The following is a 25,094-nucleotide window of genomic DNA, read 5'->3' as shown; positions in this document are numbered from 1 at the left end:
CTCTAAATGCCAACTATCTCCCATGTGTCGACCATTCAGTTAACTCTAAACCTAATCCTAAACCTGATATGGTGGTTCGGTGGTTAACACCATTGCCTCACAGCGCTAGGGGCCCAAATTCATTCCACCCTTGGGTGACTGCCTCTGTGGAGTTTGCACATTCTCCCTGTGTCTGTGTGGGCCTCCCCTGGGTGCCCCATTTTTTTCCCAAGGTCTAAAGATGTACAGGTTAGGTGGATTGGCCATGCTAAATTGCTCACAGTGTCCAGGGATGTGAAGGCTAGGTGGATTAGCCATGGGGAATGCATGATTACATGGATAGGGTAGGGAGGGTTGGGTCTGGAGGGACGGTGTGGACTCGATCGGCCAAATGACCTGCTTCCACACTTTAGGGATTATTTGATTCTAATCCAGTTAAACAGGAAGTAGGCATATTCAAAGTGGGTTTAGGTCAGTTTTGCCATTTTAAACAATTTATCCATCCCCTCAGCACTGTGTCTCATATCCTGCAGTGTGATCCCCTCCCACCTGATTAACTTTTAAGAGTATACTAAGGGTGCACACGTACATTATTCCGAAGGCAGAATCATTAGACAATGCTATTGCCCAGTCAAAGGGGTGAAAAAAGATTCCCAACTGAAAAACAAGCAATGACAATTTCTATGATGCCCCAGATGTGGAAAAACTGTCTCAAATGTTATCATCAGGTGAGGTTCCACAATTTGTTACAGGTGCAGACAGGATACACCAAATTGTTAAATTCCAGCGTGAGTAGGGATGATTGGTTCCCCTTTCTTATTCACAGTCAGTATAAGTTTAATTTTTTGAAAAAACAACCATTCTCCCTGACTAAATTAATTTATATTTTAAACAAAGCCAATTTAAGAAGGCTTTATTCAGTAAATAAAAGAGCAAGTTTATTAGTTACTGAATACAAGAAAATATAATAAAGCAGAAAACATATATCCAGATTAGAAATATGAAGGCAGTTCTAAAAAAGCTAACAGTTTAAAAAATATATGTATACAGCCCAGTACAGAGTCATTTGTAAAGGGCTAATAATCGAACATTGCAACTATTACAGCGCATGGTACCAGTAATGTTGGCATTGGGATTTGTGTAGTTGAATTTGAGATTTCCAGCTGTGCAGATTGGTTAAAATTCTTCTGTCCTGGTTCATTTTGACAGTAACTATTTAACATCACTCACAGTGAGATAGTGTCTTTTCCATTCCTTTATCTGCTGTCTAACGGTGTTTAATGATTTATAAACCTTACCTTCACAGCACACACAGGAAAATCGGACCAGAGTTGCATTGACTTTTAGCCCTGCATTTTTTGTATAATCCTGAAAGGATACAACACAAGAATATTTGAGGGAGATGGCCTCCTGCTAAGAAAGTGGTGCGTAGTCAGCCTCGCATTAATTCTCTTTTTGATGTTCCCTGATTTTTTACAGTCGCGACATTCTACAGTTTTCACAAGACTCTGTCAGACAGTCAATGAATTTAAATGCACAGCCATCCAATGGCTGCAGCAGTTCTTTTTTAAAAAAATGTTGGAATGAAAACATCATTACCGATCATCAGTCCTTTGGGGTTTTGATCAATTATCATATCAGAGGGGCACTTCATAGAGATGTAATCAGTCAAAAATTGCATTAACGTTAAGACATCCATGTTAGGAAATGTATTCAAAAGGCAAAGTCAAGTACAATAGATAAATATGTCAATAACTTACATTTCATTGGAATAATAATTATGATATTTGACAGTTAATCAATGTCAACTTTACTCAAATCTATTCACAAATAAGCAAGTGTCTAATGCTTACTATTTCAATCATTGATTGTAATATGTTGATAATTATATACCAGCTTTGTTTCCCAAAGAATTCTTGGCTATAATTTGCCTGACATATCACATTTAGTATATTCTGTATTGACCCCCAGCATCTTTCCCTGCAGAGTGTGTGATTCACATGGGGTTTTTGTCCTGCTTTACTTTTCCACGGTGTCTTGGAAGCTTTTCCCACCACCTTCTCTCCTACCTCTTTCCCTGTCTGACCCCCTCAGCCACATCAATGTCTTGCCCAGTTAAATCCTCCCCCATCTTAATTATCAAGCCTTTCAACTGATCAGACATTCCATTACTATTGGATCCCTCATGCATGCAAACTTACAAATTAGGAGCAGATGCAGGCTAGTTGGCCTTTGACCCTGCTTCGCCATTCAATACCATCATAACTGATCTGATTATGGACTCAGTTCCAAATTTATGAAGGGAGTGGTTCTCACTAAAGTTCACCGATGTGCCTTTCAGTACAGGGACAGGTTCCCATATCAGTTCAGCAGTGTGACCATGGTGAGGTGCTCTTGTCCTGAACTTGGTTAGGGCGTTCATACCTCTACAGTCCAGGAAGTGGTCATCCTGTGGCTCTGTGGCAAGGACCAGGATTCTTTCTTCCTTTGGGGGTGAGGACCCCCTTCAACCATTGGTGCTCTATCTGTCCTGTTGTGGGCTGTTTTCTCCTGTCATGAGAGAAAGAGAAAATGAGTGAGATGAATGTGGGTTCTATAGCTGTTACTGCTGGTGCTGGTAGGTGAAAGTAAGGGAAGTGATCCAAAGAGTGAGGAGGCAGCACAGAGAGCATACAGGGTCAGTGTTGTTTAAGAGAAAGTGAGGCTAAATGTTGAAGATACTAATGAGAGTGGCAAAGGACGAGCCTTGGTGGGAGGAGGGTGCGTTGCACAGTGTGAAGAAGCAGAGAGAAAAGTGTGGCACTCACCTTTACGGGTTGGAAAAGGTCACTGAACTTCTTATGGTGCTACTGGCTATTCTCCAAGCTGTGGAGATGGCACTGACCAGGCTGCCATGGAGTAGTGATATGAAAGGTTACCTCCAGAAAGAGGTAACCTTTCCTTTGCACCACCCCTTCCACCAGGATCTCTCAGGATCTGTGTTGGAGAATTGCTCTGTCACCTTCCCCTTCTCTGGCATATTCAGGTTCTGTCTATCGATGATAAGGGCAGCTTCAAAATGCCGGTGCTTCACCCAGGTGCACAGCAGCCTTGTAAAGATGGGAATGACAGTTTTTCAGTGGATATTTGCCAGGAGTTCTGGGACCGGTGCAGATTAAAATGTGGGCAAGAATTAGATGCCACTAATGCCATAAGGTGGAGTAGGTAGTTAACGAATTGAGTTTGGTCAGATACAGGGAGAAACCTTGCTTCACCACATGGTGGAAGTCCCCCAAAAGTAATGTGATACAACTCTGACTTAGCCAAAAAATCAAGTAAAATTAACCCAATGTGTGTCAATAAGGTTTCTCCCATCTTCTGAACTCTGACAAATACAGGCCCAGACTCTCCAGCCTTTCCTTAAAAGATAACTAGTTATCTGTCAAGTGAAACTTCCCTGAAATACTTCTCATACAGTTATCTTGCCTCTTAAATAAGGAGGTCAAAACTGTGCACATTACTTCAGATATACTCTCACCAATAACCTGTACAACTGTTGTTGCAATGGAAAACAAACATTCCATTGGGCTTCCTAATCACTTAGGTAAAAACAATGACTGCAGATGCTGGAAACCAGATTCTGGATTAGTAGTGCTGGAAGAGCACAGCAGTTCAGGCAGCATCCGAGGAGCAGTAAAATCGACGTTTTGGGCAAAAGCCCTTCATCAGGAATACAGGTTGTAGAGAGAGGAGGAAAACTTCTTCAAGGCAGGCATCCTTGTAAGAGGATTAATCACTTGTAGAGTCATGGAGTCATGCAACGTGGAAACCTACTGTACTCGCATACTGTTGTTTTTTTCATTCATGTACAATGATATTCAGTTCCATTGGACCTAAGAGTTCTTCAGTCTGCCTCCAAATAAATTGTCTGCTGTTTTCCAAAGTTCACAAATTCCAATAATATATTCCATCTGCGAAATATTTACCCAGACACTTAACACATCCATCCTTTTTGTAGAATTCTTCTGTCCTCTTTATAACCAAATATATGTTTGTCAGCCTTAGATATATGGAAAACTGGATAAGAACTTTCTATATGTCTCCCTCACCCTCAATCCTGCCATTTATTTACCATTCATATCACTAGCCAGTTCAAGGTAGATATTTTGGCTATTTACCAATTTAAGATTATTAGTTTTTTTAAAGGAAAGAGGAATTTGTTTTCTTGGTTTATCCATTTCCCATTGGTACTGAATTGTATTACATTTGATCTATTCATGTATAGTCATAATATCCAACTAATGACTTCATGTCATAAGTTCTTAGCTCAGTTGAGCGCTCATTTTTATGTTATAAAGTAGTGATGTCTTCATGCATCATATTCATTCCAGTTAACTAATTTATCACTAATGCAATCAGATTTTATCATCTTTAAAAATCTTTACTGAGAGCCATATGAAAATCCAAGTAAATTAAATTGACAGGATACAGCTCTCATGAATCAGTTCAGTTACCTCTTCAAAAGAATTCTGTAAAATGAATAAAAGACATGACTAATTGCTTCTAAGTCTATTCCTCTATTCTTCAGATGAGTATACACAACATCCCCTGTAAGCTCCTCAAACACATTCTCCAAGCAGTGAAATGACACTTACGATGCCCCAATCCTATGCAGCTCCTGTGTTTCTGAAGCCCCAACGAATTAACATTTCTTTTTCCTAACTTCTTTCTTACTTATTTGTCAAATTAATAATTTATTCCTGCTGGTGCCAAGTCTCATGTAAGTCTTTAATTCTTTCAATTTCTTCATGACATGTGCTTTACTGCTGTCTCCTTATGTTATCGATTCCGAATACCAAGATGACAGGAACTGGAATTTGCATATTAGGCTTAGAGACAAAAATATTTATCAGCATGAGTGGTCAGCAATGTGTTACAATTTTGATGTATATCAATGGTATTTTTCTGTTTATAATCAGTTCCTTTGAACATCTGGAAAATAATATGAATGATGAAATAACACAAATTTGAGAATAAACCAGCTGAAGAATTTAAACATTAAACATGTTTTAGCAGTAAACACAATTCCAAGGGAAGGACACATATACATCTCAGGATTCAAGTAAATTGACATGTTCATCTGTAATTCTTTATTGTACAAAATAGAAATCACAGGATAGAAATATGTCTAGTGGCTTAGAAAATCCGTATTGGCATTTACACCTAAACCCATTCTTTCAACACTATCTCATATCCATCTATTCATTTCTCCCTCATATATGATCCTTAAATGTGTAAGCATATTGCATGTTTTAAACACTCTGGGTTCACGTTTGACATTTGGGTGATTGACTGCGTGGAACTTGTCTCCAAATTGTTGCGTCCGTGTCAAAGACTTGACTGTAATTTTCAGGAATTAATCACATTAGTATCCAAAAAGAGCATTGTGAAATGACAACCAGGCTACCTAATGCAGCTTTCTTGAGTGAAATTTCAGACAGCTAGGTATGTGTGGGTAGGGGTGCTCAGAACAGCAAGAGGTTCAGACCAAATTTGTCTGGAATAGACCAACGTTTCTATAATATTTGAAAAAAACATTGTCCTGTCTTCTTTAGTTTCATAACCCATGAAGCAGGATGGTGTGTAGCCTGGAAGGGAATATATCAACGGGATAACACATGCCCAGGGATTCTAACAGATTCTATTTCCAGTATCCACAGTATTTTGCTTTATTCTGATGATAATGCCTGGAAAATTGTCAGTCAAACTTGATTTTGTGAGAATGACGAAGTCAGGATATTGCTTAACCGGTCTGAGACTGTTCTCTCAGTGCTGGTATAAGCTATTAGATGTCGATAAGGAAAACATTGCAGCATCGACAGTGCATTCCACTCCAAAGAAGATTGATTGGACTCAACACTCGCCATAGATGTTCCTGTATCAGATCTCCAGCATCCACAGTACTTTGCATTTATTAATCTGCATGCAATTGTCATTTCTGCTGCTGAAATCAATGCCAAGTGATCCTTCTAGTTTCATTCATTCCTTTTAGATATTGTAATATTTTGATACAATTGAGTAGCTTGTTAGGACATTTCAGAAGGCAGTTAAGAGTCAACAATTTGCCCGTCTCTGGAGTCACATGTCGATCAGACTAGGTACAGAAAGTATATTCCCCTCTCTAAAGGAAATTAGTAAACCAACATTAGTGAACTTGATGGGTGTTTACAATAATTGATTGTGGTTACTCGAAAAAACGTTTCCGTTATGGAATAAAATAACCTTACAAGATGTAAACACCTCAATTAAATCACCCCTAAACATTGCCTGCTGTCAGTGACAGCAAGTTTCTTTAGTTTCAGCTCAGAACTGAAGAGTCCTGCGCTGGTATCATTCCAAACAATCTATTATGACTGTCTCTGAAGCCATCATAATTTTCAGAAGGTACAATGATCGGAATGGATCAGAGTACTTCAGCTGGGGCCTAACCAATAGTATATAAAGGATTAGAATAGTTCTGTTGATCTTGTACTTCATGTCACTATTTATGAGCATAATGATCTTATAAGACTGTTAAGCAGCCTTCTCAATTTCTCTTGACACTTTTAAAGGTCTTGATGGTGTATGAACCCTTGGTCTCTCTATTCCTGCAACCCATTTAATTTTAGTATTTAGTTAATATTCCTCTCATTTTTCCATCAACCTGAGTCAGGGCATGTTTCTCTGTAATAAGTTACATCAAATAAGTGCCTGCCCATTTACTCGTCTGTCACTATTGTCCTCACTAAGTCTCTGAGGTTTATATTGTAAATGCTGCAATCATTCCCTTTATATGTCACTAATGTCAATTAAAAGGAACAGCAGTCCCAAACCAAATTTGGAGACCACCATTGTAGTCTTCTTTCCAGTCTGGGGAAAAAAAAGTAATACATTTTGCTTTCAGTTTATTTTGTCTCTGTGCAGCACTTAAATCCCCTGGACTTTAATATTGCTAAGAAATCTATTATGCGACACCTGATCAAACTCTTTTGAAATTGAGACAACGACAACAATACTTTCCTTATCAAACATCTTTGCTACATCATCAAAGTATTCAGTCAAGTTATTTAAACATGATTTATATTTAAGAAATCAAGCACTGGTTTTCATTAGTTCACCATTATTTTTCCAAATGCCACAATTTATTCCTGGATTTATAGTTGAAAGTTTAACATAACAGACCCACTTGGACTGGGGGTCGGGTAGAGGTGCTTGGTAGTAGGAGGCCAGGTATAGTCAGGAATATATTGAGTTTTATTATTGCTCTTTAATTCAGTTATTATATTACCACCTGCTTCTGTCTTTCCCTGTCATTGTCAGATGGCATCAGAAATAATAGATTACATCTACCTCAAGTGGCCCAGCTTGGGCTGACAAGTGACAAGTAATATTGGCACCACGCAGATGCCATCTCCAATAAAAGATAATCTGACTACCATTCCTTGACATCCAATGTGTTATCACCGAATCCCCAATTATTAACATGCTTAGGATTACCATTGACCAGAAATTGAATTGGACTTGCCACACAAACATGGTAACTCCAGGAGCAGGTCAGAGGCTAGCAATACAGGGTAAGTAGCTCACCTACTAACTTTCCAAATCATGTCCATAATCTACAAGGCACACGTGTGTGTGCGGGTGAGAATACTCCCCACTTGCTGGGATGGGTGCAGCTCCAACAACACACCAGATCTTGACACCATCCAGGACAAAGCTTGATTGGCTTCACATCCACATGCATCCACCCCCTCCACCGCTAACACTCAGTAACAGCAGTGTGTACTATCTACAAGATGCACTGCAGAAATTCACCAAACATTCTCAGACAGCTTTTTCCAACCCCATGACCATTTCCACCTAGAAGGACAAGGGCAGCAGATGTTTGCAGATACCACCTGCAAATTCCCCTCAAAGCCACTCACCATCCTGACTTGGAAATATATAACCGTTGCTTCACTGTCAGTGGTTAAGTTCCCTCCCCAATGGCATTAAGGGTGGATCTACAGAGCATGGACTACAGCGCTTCAAGAAGGCAGCTCACCATCACCTTCTCAAGGGTAACTAGGGATGGGTAATAAATGCTGGCCAGCCAGCAGCACATATGTCCCATGAGTGAATAAAGAAAATGTCACAACGGTTGATCTGCAAATTGATTTCTGAAGTTTTAGCAATCACAGTAAAGATGAGGAGAAATAGAAAGGTCTGCACCCCCATCTCAGCCCTTTTGGCTCCAACTCTCCTACCTCAGACTCCTCACTGCAGTGGAATTTGAGAGACTGAGAAGAGGTGAGCTCTTGAAAGTCTGGGTAGAGAAAGATGACCTCTCCAATTGAGCAGAAATGAATGGAGTGGCTGAGGGAGTGAGCAGCAGGAATGTGGTGCCTTGAAACTGCAATAAGTGCACTAAGAAGCTGATGACTTCAATGGGATGGGTAAAGAAGGTGCCTTCAGGTATAAAGACCCAAACTTTGATTTTCCTCTGCATCCCTGAGACCAAAACACATTTCTAGCTGTAATGATGCCTTTATTTCCAGGGTCCCCCTCATATCCCCATTTGAACTTAGACGTACGCTTATCCTCATCTTTCAGACCTCTTACACATATACATGCCAGAGGAACCTCCATTATCCAAATATCAATTATCTGAATATTGGATTATCCAAAGGGGATCTCAAGGTCCCGATAGAAACATTACATCAAAGAGCATTTCATAACCCTGATCACGTCTTTTGTTTACAGGTACAATGATCAAAAACTAACTCAGCTCACTGAAATGCTGCCGAGAACAGTCCTGGACAGTCCAGGCACCGTCTCTAAATGATTGACCTTCTGCCCTCTCTCCAGCCCGCCACCCCCTCCACCACACTTTCCCTGAAGTTCTACGCAGAGGTGAACACTAAACTCCCCCTTCCCTGGATAATCTGTCCAACATTGTCCTGTATAGGGCAAAGTTGGAACTTGTCAAAAGGTTGCAGTAAAAAGGTATGTGTGTGTGCGTGCGTGCCTGCACTATTTGGCAACTTATCCCACAAAGGCAGCAGCAGTCTTACTGTTGATGTACAGTCCAGTTGCCCCGGGGGAGTGGGGCGGGAGCGCAGACGGGGGTTGGATGAGGGGTGGGGTGGATGAGGGTGCAGGGGAGCGGGAGGGCATTGGGTTGTGGGGCAGGCAGGGGACAGACAAGGTTCGTGGCAGGCAGGGGTTGGGGGCAGGTTGGGACGGACGGGGTTGGGGTGGGGAGGGGGGGTTGGGGAGCAGGCGGGCGGTGGGATGGGGTCTCATGCATGGTATGCTGCTGCCTCGTCTCCTGAACTGGGAGCAGACCTCACAATAAACTCTGAGCCCCAGTTTACCGAATTAACCGAATAATCAATTATCTGATTGAAATAGTGCCCGCCAATCTCATTTGGATAATCGAGGTTCCTCTGTAAACCCCAAAAAATGGTGTCCTTCTGGCTTTTCCACACTCACAAATATCCACTTCATTTATTTGCAGGAGAAGTGTAACAATTCTCAGAAAGATAATGTGTTAGTGTCTTGCAGATATCCATAATGACCTGAAAGTCTGAACCTCCTGAAGTACAGATACTTGAACATGCTGAGGGAGCTGTGCAAGATCCCTTTTCAGGGGCTAGCATCACATCAATCACCCTTTATGCACTTTGACAATAGTATTCCCTCTTACTGAGCCAGGCATTTCCAGAGCTCAATATCCTTTATGTCTCCAGGACTCCCTGATTGGACTAGATTAACCAGATAACTCACATTTTACAATCACTACAATGTAGACGTTGTGCATCGTTCTTAGTTCCTTCAAGCTGGACCTCTATGTCCATCCTCTCTCTTTTGTGAAAACACATGTGGCTCTAGAGAAATCAGTTGGTGTCGCTGCTGGTCTTACATCTGGCGTTGTTAGTATTTCTGGTGCTGCTGCATCTTGCCCCATTATCAGGCTGTGCTGTATAAGCTGCTACTGCACCACTGCAAAGGCAGAGAGCAAGGAAGTACTGATCAAGTTGAGTATAGTCTGAGGCACAGAGTCACACAGCATGGAAACAGACCCTTCGGTCCAACCAGTCCATGCTGAACATAATCCCAAACTAACCTAGTCCCACATGCCTACTTCTGATCCATATCCCTCCAAACCTTTCCCATTCATGTACTCATCCAAATGTCTTTTAGACAATGTAATTGTCCTCACATTCACCACTTCCTCAGGAAGTTCATTCCACATGTGAATGACCCTCTGTGTAAAAAAAAAAATTGCCCCTTATGTCTTTTTAAAATCTCTCTCCTCTCACCTTAAATATGTGCCTCCTCACCTTGAAATCTCCCATCCAGGTAAAAGACAATGACCATTAACTCTATCTATGCCCTTTATTGTTTTATAAACTTCTGTAAGGTTTCCTCTTAACCTCCTACACTCCAGTGAAAAATGGCCCAGTCTCTGTAGCCTTTCTTTATAACTTGAACCTTCCATAAATGGCAACATCCTGGAAAATCTCTTCTGAACCCTCTCCAACTGAATAAACTCCTTCCTATAGCTGGGCGATCAGAACTGGACACAGTATTTCAGAAGAGGCCTCACATTGCAAAGAAGTTGAAAATTATCTGTCTGATACAGAGAGCGTGCTCCGAGCCGAGAGTCAGGGGACAGCAGCCTCTCAGTTGGGAGTGGCTGCAGGTCCTCAGTTTGCCTATGTGAAGACTTCCTAACCTGTCAGTTCCATGCTGTGCATTCATCTGTTTCACCCTGGAACTCCATCCAGCTCAGGAAAACCATGTGCTGGCTCATAGCACCAGAATTCCGGGTTACGTCCTGAATTAAATGTGTCTCCATAGTGCATGCATTCTTCTTATCCTCCTTGTTCTCTGCCCAAAGACAGGTCCTTGGCAATTACTTGCTGCAACATGGCAAAGTGACCAGATGGATGGATACGGTAAGGAGGAAGGTCCAGATTCTGTATCAGCTGGAAGGGGATCAAAATTGGTGCTTGTCGGAGTTTGTCTAATCCATCCTCTAGCCTCTGGAAGACTGAGCTAACCAACCCCTCAGTGTTTGTATTACTGTCCTGTAGAATGAATGCGTTTTTTCTCAAATAACTCTGACTGGGTTATTTCCCTGCACATGTTCTGTACTATTTATTGCTAAAAAGCACCCTGCTGCTATTCTTCTACAATGTGTAATGTATCCTTTCTTCCTCTGCAACTTGTCCTTGTGGATTCTATTGATGTCAAATTGAAGAGGAAGATAGTAGGCAGAGTGGACAGGATAAAGAAGATAAAGGAATAAAGAATTACTTCTTGGAAAAAAAAGGTTTGAAGTCATTCAGTCCAAAGGGGATGCATTTGGAAAATAAGGAAGGAAATTCTGGGGTTCTGGTCATAATCCTCTAATCTAGCTTGGAAAAGAAATAGTGCCAGAGTGAAGAATTGCAAATTATATACCTTTGTTCAAAAAGAACAAGAGGATAAGGCCAATCTGCCTTTAAATCAGAAATAGGAAAACTCTTGGAAACAATGTGCAGAATTTTACTGGGCAAATGAGAGGCAGATTTGTATTTGACGGTATGGTTTAAAACTCCAAAAAGTCAAACTTGATGTTATCAACCTCTGAGTTCAACCTGGGTGAGTTTGTAGGTAAGTGGGAAATGTTTGGAGCTGACGGGTAAGTCATTTCAATCTTTTAACTCTCCAGTTGACTCAGTATGGGGTGTGGGGGGGCGGGGAGGGGGGGGGGAGTGGTGGTGGAGGAACAGGCAACAATGTTTCTTCTCCAACTTGCTCTTGATGTGGAAACTAAAATGTTTGTGTCTAATATTCACATTGATGAGAGATAGGAGAAAGAAAGCAAATAAAAGCTTGCCTTGATATAGCACCTTTCATGACTACCAGATGTTGCAAAGCACTCCATAACCAATTAAACACTTTTGAAGTTTAGTCACTATTGACATCTAAAAAATTGTGCACAGCAAGCTTTCACAAGTATAATAGTGACTTTTTAGTTATTAAAGTTTGTTCAAGACACCAAAGATAACTTACCTGTGCTTCTTGAGAGAAGGGATCTAACATTAACCATTCATATCAAAGTTTTAAACTAATTAGTGCATGGGTGCATGGATATCATTTTCTGAGGCCAGGAATTCTTCCTGTGTGCTCTTAATAGGCTATCTCTGCAAATCTGTTTTCCCTTGTGGGTAAAGCACTCCTTCCTCTTGTACACCTCTGAACATTCAGTGCCACATAAGAAAACTTGAAAGTCCTACTTTTACTTCCATGTGACAATTTTACATATTGACTTCTCTCCCAGCCAGTGGACATCCTAAATTGAGGTGGATAAATACAGGCTACTTTTTTTCGTTTAGAGCTCAGATTTCAAAGATGTGGTATATGACTGTTGGTCTATATTTCAGGAGGGATTTAAACATTAATTGGGTCAGTCTTTCCACAAATGTGAATTTAAAACCAGTATGTGTTAGAGATAACAGGTGACCTGTGAAGTTTGTCTAAATTGTGGAGTTTTGCGATAAGTTAGAGAAAAGCTATGAAAGGAGATTGTTCAAAGCATTTAAATTACTAAGTTACATTTAGTGAAAAAGCATAGTTTGTGAAACCTCCAGACCAAGTTAGAAATCTACATCAGTTATTCAAAGCTGAGAAAGTCTAAGATCTCACGGTGGCTCAGTGGTTAGCACTGCTGTCTCACAACACCAGGGTCCCAGGTTTGATTCAAACCGCGGGCGACTGTCTGTGTTGAGTTTGCACGTGTCTGTGTGGATTTGCTCCGGGTGCTCGGGTTTCCTCCCACAGTCCAAAGGTGTGCAGGTGAGGTGAATTGGCCAAGCTAAATTGTTTATAGTGTTCGTCCATTATTCAGATAGAAATGGGTCTGGGTGGGTTCTCTTCGGAGGGTCGGTGTGGACTGGTTGGGCCGAAGGGTCTGCTTCCATACTGTAAGGAATCTAATCTAATCTCAATTGTGTGGGTATTCGAGGAAAAGGCATTATAACTCACAGGTTCAGAACTGAGAAGATGCAGATAAATCAAAAGTACAGGTTTGATAACAGAAGTATATTTCCCCGATTTTCTTTACCTGTGAAGTGATAGTGCTGGGTAGTAGATAAGGTTTTGTTTTGCTATATTTTTGAACTCTTCCAAACAGTTATTTTTAGATGACCTGGTTTGCTTTATTTTTATTTGTTATGAATAATAAGCTTCTGTTTTATTGTTGAAAAGATCTGCAGACTTGTGTGCTTATCTACCAGTAAAAGAAGACCACATTAGATAAAACCAGAAAAGAAAGAAGTACAGTCTATCAAGTCAGATTTCATTCTAGCAACATTGGCTGAGATGATAACCATGTCCAGGAAGTTGTGTCTAATCAGCACTGACTTAATTCTGCACATAACTGTTTCAGTGTTTCCAGGACTGGTAAACGACAATAATCACTCATTAGCTTGAAAATGATTTGCTAAATCTAGCCATTCAGACAGACATTTATTATTAATGCAACACTAATTAAATGCTTGTTGCCATCCTTTGGTAAAAATGACCCTTATGGAATAATCATGTCATATTCAAGACTACTGCTGAATCCCTGTGTACAGAGGAACCTCGATTATTTGGATACCAATTATCCGAAAATCAGATCAACCAAAGGAGATCTCGAGATCCCAATAGAAATGTTACATCAAAGATATGTTTCCAACAATGATCGCGTATTTTGTTTAATGTGATTAAACAGGAACCATCTCCAAATGACTGAATGCCCGCGCTCTCTCTCCCCACAGTTCCCCAGGAGTTCTACAGAGGGGTGTCCCTGAAAACCCCATCCCCAGATAATCTCTCCAACATTGGCCTGTACAGGGCAAACATGGAACCTGTCAAAAAGCTGTGTGTGTGTGTGTTCTCCTGGATGGGGGGCAGACTTTAAAAACTCCGAGCCCCAGAGGAAGGGCACTTAATCAATTATCTGAATAGAATAGTGCCCGCCCGTCTCGTTTGGATAATATAGGCTCCTCTACACTAGCATTCTCAAGATAGCAAACACTCTTTGAATGATTTTCAATATCCATGACATCAGTGAGTTGTAAGAGTCCTCTCATTGCCTCCCCAGTCCCAACAACTGCACACAAAAGGGGAAACTCCAGCACTACTGTAGAGTAAGAACTGCAAGCTGCAAACACTCCACAATCAACTCTGTTCACTGAAGGAAATATTTGGGTCAGCCGGAGGAAAGGAAAATGCTTCCCTTCTCCCAAAAAATATTCATCTTTGTTTTTTATTCTCTGTTCCAATCCATTCACCCATTTCTACACATATTCCTGTTACTCCTCTCACAAAATCATCATTTTATACTGTTCCCTTCCTCTTCCCTCCAGTTTTCCCCCTCCTTGTTTCTCCTTGCCCTCTCCCATTTGGTTTTTAATCACCCCCAAAACAAGATGACAGAAGAACAGCACTTACACTTCGAGTTTAGAAGATTGAGGGGAGACTTAATAGAGACGTACAAAATAATACATGGCTTGGAAAAGGTGGATGCTAGGAAATTGTTTCAGTTAGACGAGGAGACTAGGACCCGTGGACACAGCCTTAGAATTAGAGGGGGTCATTTCAGAACAGAAATGCGGAGACATTTCTTCAGCCAGAGAGTGGTGGGCCTGTGGAATTCATTGCCACGGAGTGCAGTGGAAGCCGGGACGCTAAATGTCTTCAAGGCCGAGATTGATAGATTCTTGTTGTCTAGAGGAATTAAGGGCTACGGGGAGAACGCTGGTAAGTGGAGCTGAAATGCGCATCAGCCATGATTGAATGGCGGAGTGGACTCGATGGGCCGAATGGCCTTACTTCCACTCCTATGTCTTATGGTCTTATGGTCTTATACACTGTAGTTTGTACATCGAATAAATCAAGAGAACAGAGAACTGTGAGATGTGTAAATGGACTCCTAATTCACAATTTCCCATTTCCCACTGCCTCTCACTTTCAATCCTGAATGCGTGTAATGAGATTCCAAAACAACATGCTCCATAACTTTCAGCAAGCTCATCCATTGGTTGATTTTTGATCAAAGGTTTAAGAGATGGCTTTAGCTATAGAGCTGATTTTAAAAATTATTTTTTTCTAAATGGCTTGGACATCCGCTTGATTTTATCTGACCTGTCCTCATGCTGTTTGATTTTAATTGAATTTATAAACTGACTCCAGAAATTTCAGTTGAGCTTACTGATTGCTAATTCAATTTTCTCACTCAAAATTGTAATTATTGTAATTGGCACACTTGTGACACCAGCCTTGACTATCTCTTTGTAAACAACCAGCAACCATGCTGCAACTTGGCACTTAGAATCATAACAACTGAGAACTTAGAGAGAGGCTATTTGTCTCATTGTATCCAGGTTGTGGAAACAGGCCCTTCAGCCCAACTAGTCCACACTGATTCTCTGAAGAGTAACCCACCCAGACCCATTCCCCCTAACTAAGGCACCTAACTCTATGGACAATTTGGCATTACCAATTCATCTGACCTGCACATCTTTGGACTGTGGGAGGAAACCAGAGCACCCAAAGGAAACCCACGCAGAATGTGCAAACTCCACACAGGCAGTCGCCCGAGGCTGGAATCGAACCTGGGACCCTGGCGCGGTGAGGCAGCAGTGCTAACCACTGAGCACTGAGCCACCATGCTGCCCCAATCTGTTGGCTCTTTAACTGGAAGTGCCATGTATCAAGTTGCAGGTCCCTACTTTTTACCCATAGCCGATAAATATATCATCCTCAAGTACCTGCAACACTCACTTATTAGATGATTTGGATTATTTAAGATTAAGAAGGAGTGCAAAGTTGGCCTTTTTCTCTTTCTTCATTTATATTCTATATTTTGGTTTATTTTTCTGGTGTTTTAAGATGGCACCAGGGAGTGGCACACTTTTCACTGTATTTTGTAATGATACCATGTGAAAATAAATACGTCAAATACTTGTAGAATTAACTTCCACCATTTTTTGAGGTAGGGTATTCCACATTCTGAACAATCTCTTGAGTGAGCAAATTGCTCCTCATCGAACTAGCATAGCATCTCGGGACTGAGATCCAGTACCTGGACTTTGGACTTTGACGGCCAGGTTTCCTCATTCAAGCTCTCCCACATCCAAACAACAGAAAGAAATCCAGGTAGAGGGAGGATGGAGAGGGAGGAAGGCTGATGGACTGATGGTGGAGGTGTTACTGTTTTGGATAGGGAAGAAGGTGTGTTTGAGCATGTGAGGGGCTGAGTGGGGATGGGATTAAGAGCTTGAGTGACTGACAGTTTGGGAGGAACAGTGCGTGTGAGTACGGGAGAAATGGTTGATTTAGTCTTCTGTTACCATACTATCTGGAGAGTTTGGCTGAAACATGCACAAGTATATTAAAAATAATTCACAAAGTGAAAAAATATGCTTTCATAAATATATGGTACATAAAAAATAGAACAAAGAATTGTGGATGCCAGAGATCCATAGAATCCCTACAGTGTTGAAACAGGCCACTCGATCCATCGAGTCCACATCAACCCTCCAAAGAACAACCAACCCAGACCTATCCTATCCCTGTCACTCTGTATTTCGTGTGGCTAAGCCAACTAGCCTGCACATCCCTCATGGGCAATATAGCAAGGCCAATCCACCTAGCATGCACATTGTTGGGCTGTGGGAGGAAACCGGAGCACCCAGATGAAACCCATGCAGACACGGGGAGAATGTTCAAACTCCACACAGGTGGTTGCCTGAGGGTGAATTGAACCTGGATTCCTGGCTCTGTGAGGCAACTGTGCTAACCACTGAGCCATCGTGCTTCCCAAAATCTGAAACAAAAACAGTAATTACTAGAGAAACTGATCAAGTCTGGCAGCATCTCTGGGAAGAAAGAACTGTTAATGTTTTGTGTCTGGTGACTCGTCATCAGAACCATTCTGATGAATAGTTAGCAGACTCAAAGCATAACTCTTCTTTCTTCCTGGTGATGCTTGCAGACTTGCTGAGTTTCTTCAGCAACTGCAGTGTTTGTTTTATATTCTTATTATATATTTATACATAATATGTGAATTTTAAAACACAACATGCCAAATGTTACATCAGTGCTTTACTGCAGTTTCCATACTTTGTCTTCAGACTGTCATAACCTATACCAACCTGGGCTGCCAACTGGCATGAAAAATTCATCTGAGGAGCAGGAGAGTCGACATTTCAGGCATAAGCCCTTCATCAGGAATGTGGGGGAGCCGGGGAGCCCCAGGGGGGAGCTGAGAGATAAATGGGAGGGGGTGAGGGTTGGGGGAAAGTAGCTTGGAAGGCAATAGGTAAGTGAAGGGGGGGGGGTGATGGTGACAGGTTGAGAGGAGGGTGAAGCAGATAGGTAGGAAAGAAGATGATCAAGTAGGACAGTTCAAGAGAGCGATGTCGAGTTGGAGAGTTGGATCTGGGATTAGATGCGGGGGAGGCAGGGAGATGAGGAAACTGGTGAAATTGACATTGATGCCTGGCAATCAAAGGCACTACTAATTCCCCACTATCAACATCCTAGGGGTTACCACTTATCAGGAATAAAACTGGACCTTATATTTAAATGCTCTGGCTGCAAAAGCAGGAATAAGTTCTAAAAGCCTACAAGGCACAAGTCAAAAGTAATATGGAATACTCTGCACTTGACTAGATGGTGCAGCTCCAATGCTATTTAAGAAGCTTAACACCATCCAAGTCAAAATAGCTCATTTGATTGGCCGTACATCTACCATTTTTAACATTCACTCTCTTCATCACAGACACACTATGGCAGCATCCAAGTTACAATGTAGTAACCTACCAAGGGAATCCTGAGGGCACCTTCCAAACCAGTGAGTTCCAACACCTTGAAGACCAAGGTCAGCTTATGTAAGGGAGCACCACCTCCTGCAAGTTCACCTCTAAGCTGCACACAATTCTAACTTGGAGCTATTTTACTGTTCCCTCATTGTTACTGGATCAACATCCTGGAACTCTCTCCCTTTCTTTACTACTGTCCATGGATGGCAGCAGAACAAGATGACAGTTCACCACCTCCAGGGCAAGTTAGGGCTAGATAATAGATGTCACCATCTACAGTATGCTCACATCTTGTAAATGAGTGAAAAAAAAGGCATGGTGAATTAAAATGCATGCTCACATTGAAAGATAGTGCTGCTACAGTAATTTATTTCCCTCTGTATGTATATAATCCAGTGAGATCATGTGTAGTTGTTAGTATAGTCTGTATACTGTGTTACTTGCATTAACCTCATTGAATGCTAAAATATTAAGATCACTTATTTGAGCTTATGTAAATTCATTGGCCCACAGTCTTTATTAATAATGGAAGATAAACAAAAGAAAAGCTTCAAGCCAAGTAATTCCACTCAATTGATATAGCCTGGAATCATTTTCACAACAGGTCACGAAAGTGCTATAATTGCAAGTTGCCTTGTCACAAAAATTCTTCTTCGGCAACCAGTTTTCAGAATTTTTGTCTTTGCCTACTCTCATCCGTGTCAAAGTTTCTTTACTCGTCTAAATGTTTCATGTTAACATGTTTTATAGAATCCTGTCCTGACTTTCCATGTTAGATCTCTTAAAGTGCACCAGTTGAACCTTCACATTTATCATGCTTATGTCTATCCAAGTTATCTTAAAATATATAATCATCCTATTCACTATCTGCCATGTTGTCAAGTTTAATTCATCTCTACATTTTGTAATGCTGCCCTACATCCAAGTCTAGGTCATTTATAACAATTGGAGAGAGTAATGAAACCCAAACTGACCCTTGGGAAACCCTAATGGAAACTACCTTGATAATTTCTCTGCGATCAACCAAACATTACTCCCAGTTACAGGTGCAATGACAATTTCTTGGCTTCAAAACTGCAATCCACCATTCAAAAGAGAAATAAAGATTAAATAACACCTTCTCGTATTGAGAAAATCACAAAGCATTTTGCAGCCAATGACTTGGTTTTGCAATGCAAAACCATGTATTAGCCAAATTGCTTTCAGTGAGGTTTCAGGCTTAGTATGACATCAGTGAAACTTTTTTTTATTTATGTTGGTTGTGGAGCAAATATTAGCTAAAAATAACTAGCAGAATTCCACTATCCGTCTATGAATAGTGAGATATGTTGTGTTCACCTAAGAGAGCAGAAGGATTTTGGCTTGACATCTCATTGAAGAGACGTCACATCCACCTCAACTGAACTCCCTTTGTACTGCAGTGAAATGACAGCGTGAATTACATGTTCAAATGTCTTGATTTTGCTTGAACCCATGGCTTTCTGATATAATTCAAACTAACAAATGTTCATTTTTCTATTAAAAATCCATTCTCCTCTGACATGAAACATCATAACATGCGTGATTAGTCCACCATATATTAGTCCCAGTGGAAACACTTCGTCTCTGGTAATCATGTGGACTTTTCTGTTCCTTCATGTAAGCAGAGCAGGAATTAATAGCCATCTCCATATTGTAACCCCCAATACTATGTTGTTGACCTCCTGTTTTACAATTTAAAATGTCACCAAAATCAAAATTTACTAAAGTGAAGTGAGCTAACTTAATAGTAGATGATTAAAGAGCCCTATATTATGCAGAGGAATTCCTCTACAGCATATTAACCACATATGGTTGTCTTTTTAAAAAAATAAGTGAGCATTTGAAAAACATCAGTTTACAGTGTCTGTATCTTTTTGTGGATTGAATTTAAGAGAAATCCTCTCAGAAGTTTGTCAGTGCATTGCTGTGATTCTGAAAAATAAGGAACCAGTTCCAAATTATTTCCAAATTCCTGGTTTAATACTTGAAGTTCTACGTTTAGTACAGCAAAACTCTTGATAAAAATACCAGAAAAAAATAGCGTCAATAACATAAGCTGTGAATCTTGATTATCAAAATGCAAGGTTTTGGAGGAGGTTTTTGTCTATCTTACTGTGCCTGTGGTGTTAGGTGTGAACAAATTCCTTAACTGACAGGTGAGGGTGCTAATCTGTCTGGAGACAGCTTATCTCCGTCGTATATACCTGATCTTCAAAGAGCCAGGCAACCACTTTGGACACTTTGAAGTAGCTTTATTCGAAAATCTCCAGAGCTTTCTTCACAAAACTTTGAACATAAGTGATGCTGAAATTGAACCAAAGTGAGAATTTTTGGGAAATAGTACACTAATATATTTTATCCTAATGCCTTTCACTTGATCTCCATTTGCTGCCACATTTTCTCCATCAGTCAAAATTGGATGGACTGTGAATTTCCCAAGAACTGCTGACAATGCTATTCAATAGTTTTTGTGTCTGGAAGTCTATTACAAATCCTTTGAGAGTTTAATTCCGGCTGTAACATTGAATGAGAGGCTTTATATGGCTGACATTTCCACTGGGTTGGGCAGTCCAAAGGTAAAATTCTTATATATAAAAAGGCTAGTAATTATCCAGTGAAAAGATTCAGGTGAAATGTATTTAACTATAATAAAATGAAGAACTGTCAATCTGGAACAAAAAACAGAAATTGCTGGTGAAAGCCAGAAGGTCTGGCAGCATCAGTGGGATGAAAGCCTTTCTGGCTGTTCTCGAACCTATGGTTTCTCCCTCTTTGTCAAGTGTTTACAATACCTCAGCATCTGAGATACACATGGCGGATGTTGCCCCCTCGACACCTTTTCTGCCTGAAGAAGAGAATGAAATTCTTGTGCGACCCTCTAGGAACGTGCTACGGTGTGTTACACATCACCTGGATCAGAAGCAGAACTGGAGGAGCCTGACCCAGGACTAAAATGCCCCGGGGGAGCTACAAAACAACGGCCTATATCCTCTGACCCAGACGGGAGAGGGATGTAGTAACTGTGAGAAAGTGAGGACTGGAGTACCAGATTGAAAAATGTGGTGCTGGAAAAACACAGCAGGCCAGGCAGCATCCGAGGATCAGGAGAATCGACGTTTCAGGCATAAGCCCTTCTTCAGGAAACCTGTAGTAACTGTAACAAGGTCAGCCAGGTGGATCTCATAGAATATTTGGTTGTCAATCTGGTCCAATCAGGGAGTTTTGGCTGACATATAGAATAGGAATGTCAGAGGTTTTGTTCATTCTAAGAGGTGCCTCTGAGGAAGCTGGACCAGTGTCAAGTACTGTATCAGAACTACTGTTCATGGATTTTAGTTCCACATTTAACACCATCATTTCTCAGCACCTGATTGGAAAGCTGAGTTTGCTGGGCCTAAATCCCTCCCTGTGTAACTGGATCCTGGATTTCCTGACTGGGAGACCTCAGTCAGTCCGGATTGGGAACAGCATCTCCAACACCATCACACTGAGCACGGGCCTCCCCCCCCCCCCCCCCCCCCAGGGCTGTGTGCTCAGTCACTGCTGTTCACCCTGCCGACACACGACTGTGTAGCAATGCACAGTCACATCAAGTTCACTTATGACATGACTGTCATGGGTCTCATCAGCAGGAGTGACAAGTCAGCACACAGAGAGGAGGTGCAGTGGCTAACAGACTGGTGCTGAGCTAACAACCTGTCTCTGAATGTGGACAAAATGAAAGAGATGGTGGTTGACTTCAGGAGGGAACAGAGCACTGGACGTCGACAGTTCCCCTGAGGAGATCAAGAAGAGCACTACATTTCTTGGCGACACCTGGCGGAGAATCTCACCTGGACCCTCAACACTGGCTCCATAGGCAATAAAGCCCAGCAGCATCTTTACTTAGTGTCCAGGCTGAGGAAAGCCCACTTCCCATCCTCATCCTCACCACATTCTGCAGAGGGTTCATTGAGAGTACCCTGAGCTGTTGCATCACTACATGGTTCGGGAATTGCACCGTCACGGATTGTAAGACCCTACAATGGAAAGTGAGGACAGCTGAGAGGATCATCGGGGTCTCTCTTCCCTCCAGAACAGACATTTACACCACACGCTGCATTTGTATTGTGGAAGACCCCACACACCCCTCACTCAAACTCCTCTCCCTCCTGCCATCTGGCAGAAGATATCGGAGCATATGGTCTCTCATGGCCAGACTTTGCAACAGTTTCTTCCCCCAAGCCATCAGGCTCTTTAATACTGTATGATCAGACTCTTTCCCATCTGAAATTCCTTTATATTGCTGCTAGAAAAAATGTCTATTATTCATCATTTTTCTGTTACATTGCAACTTGAGTGTTCTGCACTTCTTGGAGAAAGTGAGGACTGCAGATGCTGGAGATCAGAGCTGAAAATGTGTTGCTGGAAAAGTGCAGCAGGTCAGGCAGCATCCAAGGAGCAGGAGAATCGACGTTTCGGGCATGAGCCCTTCTTCAGGAATGAGGAAAGTGTGCCAAGCAGGCTAAGGTAAAAAGTAGGGAGGAGGGATTTGGGGGACGGGCGTTGGAAATGCAATAGGTGGAAGGAGGTTATGGGGAGGGTGATAAGGTGAGGGTGCTAGGCCGGAGTGAGGCTGGAGGTAGAGAGGTCAGGAAGAAGATTGCAGGTTAGGAAGGTGGTGCTGAGTTCGAGGGTTGGGACTGAGACAAGGTGGGGGGAGGGGGGCAAATGAGGAAACTGGAGAAGTCTGAGTTCATTCCTTGTGGTTGGAGGGTTCCTAGGCGGAAGATGAGGCGCTCTTCCTCCAGCCATCGTGTTGCTATGGTCTGACAATGGAGGAGTCCAAGGACCTGCATGTCCTTGGTGGAGTGGGAGGGGGAGTTGAAGTGTTGAGCCACGGGGTGGTTGGGTTGGTTGGTCCGGGTGTCCCAGAGGTGTTCTCTGAAACGTTCCGCAAGTAGTCGGCCTGTCTCCCCAATACAGAGGAGGCCACATCGGGTGCAGCGGATGCAGTAAATGACGTGTGTGGAGGTGCAGGTGAATTTGTGGTGGATTTGGAAGGATCCTTTGGGGCCTTGGAGGGAAGTAAGGAGTGAGGTGTGGGCGCAAGTTTTGCATTTCTTGCAGTTGCAGGGGAAGGTGCCGGGAGTGGAGGTTGGGTTGGTGGGGGGTGTGGACCTGATGAGGGAGTCACGGAGGGAGTGGTCTTTTTGGAACGCTGATAGGGTAGGGGAGGGAAATATATCCCTGTTGGTGGGGTCTGTTTGGAGGTGGCGGAAATGGCGACGGATGATACGATGTATATGGAGGTTGGTGGGGTGATAGGTGAGGACCAGTGAGGTTCTGTCCTGGTGGCGGTTGGAGGGGCAGGGCTCAAGGGCGGAGGAGCAGGAAGTGGAGGAGATGCAGTGAAAAGCATCGTCGACAACGTCTGGGGGGAAATTGTGGTCTTTGAAGAAAGAGGCCATCTGGGTTGTTCGGTATTGGAACTGGTCCTCCTGGGAGCAGATGCGGCGGAGAATGGGATTATGGGATGGCGTTTTTACAGGGGGCAGGGTGAGAGGAGGTGTAGTCTAGGTAGCTGTGGGAGTCGATCGGTTTACCAAGGTAACCATATCCCTCCAAGATGTGATGTCATGTCAGTTTATTCTCCAGGTCAATGAGTCTGAGTGGAATTTCCTTGAGGCACAGACATGTAATGTCTACCTGCACGCTCGAGCTCCCATGTTTTTAATTAACCAATTGCAAATTAATTATTTTGCTGGTAAATTTTAACGTCTCAACTCTTTCAAATGCTCATATTTATTTCAATAAATGATCCACTCATCCACTTGGAAATCCTTCGTTAAAATAGATAACAAATAGGTCACCTTCCAATCTAATAGACAATACTAGTATTAGTAAACTTTCAATGACTAATACAAAATGCTAATTACTAAAATTATTTGAGTGTTGAAAGATAAATAAGAAAAATACTTACCAGTCAATCATTTACCTGTTTTCTTGTGACATTACATATGAAAAGGTTCACCTCACAAATTAAGCTAGTCATGTACATCTAAAGAGAAAAAGGACAAGCTTAAAAAATACAAAGAATGTACAGATCCCACAGAGTGAGACAAGCACAATGACCAAAAAACAGCATAAAGCAGCTTCTAAGAGTAGTTAAAGAGGATTATGAAAGAAAACTTGTAAAGAACATAAGAAGCGATGAGATTTTGTCGCTATTATTATTTATTTATTTTATAAATATATATATATATATATATATAGCAGGTTAAGATTACAATCGGTCCATGGGAGACAGGGCATTGACAGTTTGAAAATGGCTGACACGTCGAAGAATTATTTTGCTTCAGTTTTCTCAGCAGAAAAGGATGAAGTCCCAATCAAATTGACAAAGGATCAGGACAGGGTATAAATAAAATTAGTGTAAGTAAATCATCAATAATGGGGAAATGAATGCAACTGAAGAGTGACAAATCTCCAGAGTGGAAACCATGGTTGTTTAATAGAGGTAGGAGAACACATTGATGATGCCCTAATCATAATCTTTCACAGTTCTCTGGATTTAGAAGTTGTACTCTGGATTGGGAATGTCGCTCTACTCTTTAAGAGGTGAAGTAAGGAATTACAGACTACTTAGCCTGACATTTGTAGAGGAGAATCATTGGGAGTCTGTAATTAAGCATGGGGTAACTGATCATCTTGAAAATTTTCAGTTAATTAGAGAGAGTCAGCATGGATTTATGAATGGTAGATCATGCTTGGCAAACCTCATAGAGTTTTTTGAAGAGATGACAAAGGTGGTGAACAGAGCTACGTTGGTAGATGTTGTTCATATGGACTTCCAGAAAGCTTTTGACAAAGTCTCAGACAAGAGACTGTTAGCTAAGGCGCAAGTCCATGACAGTGGGGGCTTTGAAGGCCCCTAAAGGAACCTTCCACATCCATCAAAATTTTACCTGCACATCCACCAATATCATTTATTGTATCCGTTGCTCCCGATGTGGTTTCCCACCCTGGGGAGACTGGAGGCCTTCTCACAAAGCGCTTCAGAGAACATCTCCGGGATACCCGCACCAATCAACCCCACCGCCCCGTGGTCAAACTATTCAACTCCCCCTCCCACTCTGCCAAGGACATGCAGGTCCTGGACCTCTTCCATCGCCACTCCCTCACAATCCAACGCCTGGAGGATGTACGCTCATCTTCTAACTCTGGACCCTTCAACCCCATGGCATCAATGTG

The 25,094-nt window shown here is 41.9% G+C and overlaps 1 long non-coding RNA gene across 1 annotated transcript; it reads right to left on the bottom strand.

The window, feature by feature from the left end:
* Positions 1-1,213: 1,213 nt before the first annotated feature.
* Positions 1,214-23,900, bottom strand: LOC122539279 (uncharacterized). The gene is made up of 3 exons (XR_015753305.1): positions 23,824-23,900; positions 2,404-2,529; positions 1,214-1,347 (listed from the first exon to the last, which is right to left on the bottom strand). It is a non-coding gene; the product is annotated as an uncharacterized LOC122539279 (long non-coding RNA).
* Positions 23,901-25,094: the final 1,194 nt, after the last annotated feature.

Source organism: Chiloscyllium plagiosum, unplaced genomic scaffold (genome assembly GCF_037043375.1).
Source record: "Chiloscyllium plagiosum isolate Xiang-an unplaced genomic scaffold, Cpla_swu_hap1 HiC_scaffold_36, whole genome shotgun sequence".
Taxonomy (NCBI): Eukaryota; Metazoa; Chordata; class Chondrichthyes; order Orectolobiformes; family Hemiscylliidae; genus Chiloscyllium; species Chiloscyllium plagiosum.
This window is presented reverse-complemented; position numbering and strand designations above follow the sequence as displayed.